General features: G+C 34.8%; 1 pseudogene; it reads left to right on the plus strand.

Moving 5' to 3' along the window:
* Nucleotides 1-4,149: 4,149 nt before the first annotated feature.
* Nucleotides 4,150-4,766, plus strand: LOC136329897 (coiled-coil domain-containing protein 28A pseudogene; annotated as a pseudogene).
* Nucleotides 4,767-6,298: the final 1,532 nt, after the last annotated feature.

Here is a 6,298-nt window from a genome sequence, read left to right on the forward strand (position 1 = left end):
TTTGTTGATGTGTAGCAAGGCCTGGAATGAAAGAGCAGCTGGGGAATGTCAGAAACTTCACAAATTCAAGCTCAGAATAAGGATAATGGATTGAGTTTAATGAAGTTCAGGTCAAAGGATGTCAAAATATACTATGGGAAAATGAAGAAGATGGCGATTTTGTAAGGAGCAATGACCATGTCTCTTCTCTCTAAGAAGATTGTCAAAAAAGAGACAGAATAAAGAAAGCCAGGTGGAGATCTCCATACACCCCAATCATTAATAATTTTATCCTGCAGATAAAATTATTTATCACACCTAGTCATTTTTTGATAGGTGTGTTTTTTGCAGTATTTTTTGTTTCATGCAAATGTACATAATTACATATTGCATAAATCAATGTGTATATTCATATCTAAATCTGTATCTATCTACTCTATAATCTACACATCTGGAATAGCTATATCCATTAAAATATAATGTGAATCACAAGTAAAATATATAAATGCAATTTCTTAGTGACTACCTTCAAAAGTAATAGAAATGTATAAAATTCATATTAACAACAAATTCATTTAATGCAATATATACAAAATATTATGATTTTTAATTGGTTTTTGCATTTTATTTATTTATTTATTTATTTATTTTTAGAAAGAGAGAGAAGGGGGGAGGACTAAGAAGCATCAACTCCCATGTGTGCCTTGACCAGGCAAATCTGGAGTTTTGAATCAGCAGCCTCAGAGTTCTAGGTTGACACTTTATCCAATGCACCACCATAGATCAGGCAAAATATTATAATTTTAACATATGTAATCAATATAAAAAGGTACTTTTACCTTGTGCACTTCAGGATGAAGAATGGGGAAGAATGGGGTTATTTGTGGCATTATTTATTTCTATGTCCATAACAACCTTAATCAAAAGGCCTTGGGAATGAAGACACGTTAATTTCATCAGCCATGCACATATGTATATATTTTTTTAAATGTGAAAAACAGTTTTCCACATCTCTATTTCCCTGAGTAACTAATACCTGAAAGATAAGTTAAAAATTAAAAATCTCTTTTCACAACCACATGACAGTCTTTTTGCAATATTTAAGAGATTGTATTAAATTGGTTATTTGATAAAAGTTCTTGCCCCATTTTTGCATTATGAACAATGCTTACTAATTTTTTTGTACACATATCTTTGTCTGAATGTGCATTTAAAATTTTTGGAAATTCAAATTGTGAAAAGAAGGATATATAGAAATAATAATAAAGCTTGGATAAAGATAGCTTGACATATTCTTGAGTTCGCTTCCAGCTACTCTTCCTCTTTAGGTATCTGAGGAAAAGACATACACAGAGACAATGATAGACAGTGGAATATATAACCAGGCAACTTTGGACTTTAAGCCTAGTTAAGTTCTCTAGTGAGAAAGACTTGAGTGTGTGGAAATATAGTTTAACTTATGCTAAAGAAATAAATAAAAGTAAGACAGTATATTACTAAAGGCTAGAGTATTCTTCTTAGAGCTACAGACACAACCTGATCTTTTTAGAGCTGTGGTAAATAAACATATACCAATGTATGCATTGGTATAACAGGAGTGTAAAACTTCCCCCCATGCCCAGCTCCCACAAACCCAGTGCTCTGCTAAAGCCTCTCTCTTGACATTTTGAAAAAGCAATTCTTTGGCTTAGTATAAGTATGAAAGATGGGACTATATGTATTATAACATGCAAGAAATCTACTTAAAATATTTCATTTTCCTGAGTACCAAACTTCATGAATGTCATAATAAGTAATTGAAGCAAGTTATTAACAAAACAACAATTTGATCATTTTATCCCTCTGCAAAATCCAGTAACTGATTTTCACAAATTACTTTGCTTCTATAATAGAAAATGTCTCATGACTATAGCAAAGCTGTCACTCATATGGACAGAAACAAGTTAAAGTTTTAGTCATACACATTTTTTGTCAGTATTTGACCCAGATTTATTTTACCTTGTTCAAAAATGAGAAAACACAGGCATTAAATGGTGCTCTATTAAGGTACCATAGATATGAAGGTGGGAAAATGATCAGAATCAAAAAGACTTAGAACAAATAGTATAAAATTTTCCATTTCAATTTTCAGAGGAAAAGTCTGGGATAACTGATAGACTGTCTAGGTGCAAAGTGAGATCAACTCTATAAAAAGTCTTTCAGAAAACCACCAGGGACAGAAAGAAGGAAATGGAAAGGAAGAAAGATAAACTACCAAGACAAAAGAATGGTGTACAAATGGAAAATGATGAGGCATGGGAGACAGTCTATCTACCACATGTTACCAGTGGTGATTTGTAATTTGTGCAGTTACAGGTTTTTTTTTTAAAGTTTAATTTTATATTAAATTTAATTAAATTAGGTAAAAATGCACAAACTACCCAAAAACAGATATAGTGTAAACTAGGCATATTTTAACTCATGCTTATATAAAAGATAACTGCAATAAAAGATAGGGAAGAACAATCCTTATAAATTAATCGGCAAAAATATTACATACTAGTAAAGAGAAACAGCATTTTAGAGTATCAATTTTTTAAGACCAGGCAAAATCTATTACATGAAATAAAAGTATGTCTTAATGTGAAAAACTCTAGTCCATGTCGCTATGGATCCAAATAGAAGCATCACAAAAACAAAACAAAATAAACAGCATTTTCTTTATGAAAATTGTTAAATATTATGACTTTCTGATATATATTAGATAAATTTAAGTTTTATACTAAAATTTCTAAGTAGTTATGACTTTATAATTATATATAATCTAAATATCCTAGTAGGTTTTTTAGCCTATCAATTATATTAGTTATGTTAGATTTTCTCTTACTGGAAGGAATAGACCCTCTGGAATAATGTTAGGTGTTAGAAAGGTATCACTTTTAAAAGGAGCAAAACTTATAGTGTTAGTGACTATTTTTAAAATACTAGTAGCTGTTTTTTATTGAGTCAAATTATTTATTTCATGTTTTAAGAAAATATAAATTTTCTAGTTTTTTTTGCAGATTGATATATACATTGTGAATATAGATATTTCAACAATAATGGAAACTGAAAGAGCCATTATTTTCTAGTGTAAACTCTATAATATACTGCTTTATCCCTTTTAAAACTATTGTTGGACTTGTTAGAACATTTAGTGACTTTGTTATATTATCTTTTAAGAAGAGATGGGCTTTTCTTCTGTGAATCTTTAGTTGGGTAATTTGTCTTTATATCTTTGCCTTTGCTTCTGGAGCTCTCTCGGGCATTTCTGCAATATGGCTGCCCATTTGCCCTGCTACTTTACATTAGTAAACTGCAGGTTGTCTCTTCCTTGCAGCTCAAAGTTCTAGTTGACTTTAGAAGAAAAACATATGTAGTCACTTAAAGTATGTGTTTATCAATCTAACAGAACTACTAGAGAATTTCTGTATGTAGCAAATGTTTCTTTACTCTCCTCTAAACAATTCTTTATTTCCTTTTAATCTTATTCATGATCTATTTTCTTAAACCAAAACTCATTGATTAGACCATAAGTGTGCACACTCTTAACAGAGTTGAATATTTTTATAGACCAACTTTCATGCTTTTTAATTTTTTTTACTTTATATATAAATGTACAATTATTTTTTAGTGTGGATGTTTTGTAAATAACATAATTGCTACTTTAATTATAAAGCATATAAATTAACTTACTACTCAATGCACAGTTATAAAATGTATGCCAGACAAAGGGAATAAATTATTAATGCTAGAGGAAAACTATGGCACTATGATAAGAAGGTGGAGAAGTTTTAAATTGTCTCCCTGTTTTATTTACCATCGTCCTCACAAAACAAAACAAAAAATATCCAAACTCACAAACACTGTTTTTCTGACTAAACCACTCAGAATGTTATGCTCTTTTCTTCTTGAGCCAGCTATTATTTCTCACCCTTTCTCTCTATTCTTAAAGCACAACACCTCCTCTTTCAACTTCATTCTCTGGTGATAGCCATTGCTCTCTCTCTCCATTGAAACACAGTGGTGTGGCCAGAACAGGGTCTGGGGTGTGACCCTGGCTCAAACTACAGCAATAACTTTGGCTGCAGCTGCACGGAGGCTTCAGAAGCTCTGATCTTTGCAGATTCAGCAGGACTGGATTGCCTCCTTCCTCAGTTCATAAGAAGCTGGCCTGGTGCAATAAAAAACATAAAACAATGGAGGAAAAGCAGGAAGTGAAGAGTAGGGGTCCTAAGTCTTTTAGTGGCCAATCTACTCAGGTTGTTAATGCAAAAAAATAAAATAAAATAAAATCCATCCAGTTAATAAAAGAACAGGGTTTTCATTCCTGCATCACAGTCAACAAACATCACAGCGACCAAAGAAGAGTGATGAAAGAAAAGACGAAATCTCAGGGTGGAGATGGGCAAAGTGCTCTGCTCACTCAACTTGGAGTCAGCATTCATTTTTCACTGATGTCTCAGATGAACGGGAGATGGAGAAGGGGCTTTGCAATATTTTGAATGATTTCCACTCTGGAAAACTTCAAGCATTTGAAAATGATTGTTCCATTGAAAAGTTGGAATATGTTCGGGGAATGTAGGAGAAATTAGCTCGCTTGACTTCAGAGCTCTATGGAGAGTTAGAGGAACTTCCTGAGGAAAAGAGAAAAACAGCTAGTGACTAATCTGGACAGCCTTCCATCTCATGCAGATTAATTGAATTCTTCCATACAAAACCTCCATTTGGCAGATACATAAGAAGTTCCAAATACTTCTACCAGATAAAATGAAATTCAGGTGCTTTCTATGGATTTGAAGAAAAGCAGCATTCTTTACTTTTCCAGATGAATCCAGTAGCAGAATCATCTTCCACAATAAGAGTTAAAAGTAATTAAAGTGAACATACACTGATTGTTTTCACATACTACTTTTAGTAAATTTGACTTGCTGTAATTCACCATAACTGGAGGCCTTGGCCTTGTGGAAGGCCTAATCAGGAAATGTGATATAGAGGCTGTGTGGCTACCCTTATTATTGATGCTTCATGGGTTACACTTGAATTCCGTTGTGCTATACGTTGTTGGCAGGGCTGAAGGATTCACCTTCCTGAGCTAACAGAACTTCCTCCACCGCCCTGGATCCTGAGTTGAGGACGCACTGGCTTTCTGCGATAGATCAGTTTAAGTTCACGTTAGACAATCAGTACACACTCGGTGTGTTTTCCGATGGCCACTGATAACAAGATGTTAAATGAGTATTTGTAAACTTTGCTATTTTAATAAAGTGATTGTTTAAAAAAGAAAAGAAAAAGAAACATAGTTGAAGCCAGGATAAGAGAAATCAGATTTCTCCCTTGATGTCCACCCACCCATCATGTGGACACAGCTACCATCTCTCACATGAATGTTAAAAATGGTCTACGTGATGGACCTTCATAGAGGAAGCCAGGAAGTGAGCTCTGGTTCTCATGAGAAACTTCAAGCTGTACTACTAGCTCACCTGTGCTGGGCAGCCCCCCTGGGTACCAGCTCCCCAGTATATTTGGGCTAATTTAGCATTAGTTCCCAGGCTCTTCTAGGTCAAGCGCCTGGAAAGATTGCCTTTTAGGACACAGGCTAGCTAACACAGCAAATTGATGTCATGGTTAATGTAATGCTGTTACTTAACCACTATTATCTGTAAGCCCTACATATACCTACGCCTACACTGGTAGCCTAGGAGCAGCAGAATGAAGCCAGAATAAAGACTTGAAGTATACATCCTTGCCCTTGGCTCCTCAGGCTTTTTTCACCTTGGGGATCCCACCGCCAAAATGATCCCTCACAGAGCAGGTGTGCTCTAACAATCCTCCTACCTCCTAGCTCTTCACCAGTTCCTAGAGTTGGCAGATGGATTACAGGGTAGACATAGTTTAATTCAAGCATGCCAGCTGGTATATCAGGGGACTAACCTGGTTACTATCTCAGAACAGACTCATCAGAGAGAGTAGCTGACTTGGAGGTTTAGTCCTGTGCATATATGTGGTAATAACTGTTGAGGTTGTAGCTCACAGAAGGTCCAAAAAGGACTGAGCAGTTACTACAGACAAGAGAAGAAAGGAGCAGAGCAGGTGCCCGTTAGGTGAAGTGAAAGAACAAGTCTGCACACTGATTTCACTTTATACATTTGTTCTTGGGAGTCTCATGTGACTCCTTATCTCCTTAATAGGGTTTTGACAGTTTTTAATCAATGGCACAGGAACTGTAAAGGTTCCAGATGTGTCCAGGTTCCTAATATTTTGACACTTGAGCATGTGCCAAACCTATATGTGTTCCCAC

Source organism: Saccopteryx bilineata, chromosome 3 (assembly GCF_036850765.1).
Source record: "Saccopteryx bilineata isolate mSacBil1 chromosome 3, mSacBil1_pri_phased_curated, whole genome shotgun sequence".
NCBI classification, from domain to species: Eukaryota; Metazoa; Chordata; class Mammalia; order Chiroptera; family Emballonuridae; genus Saccopteryx; species Saccopteryx bilineata.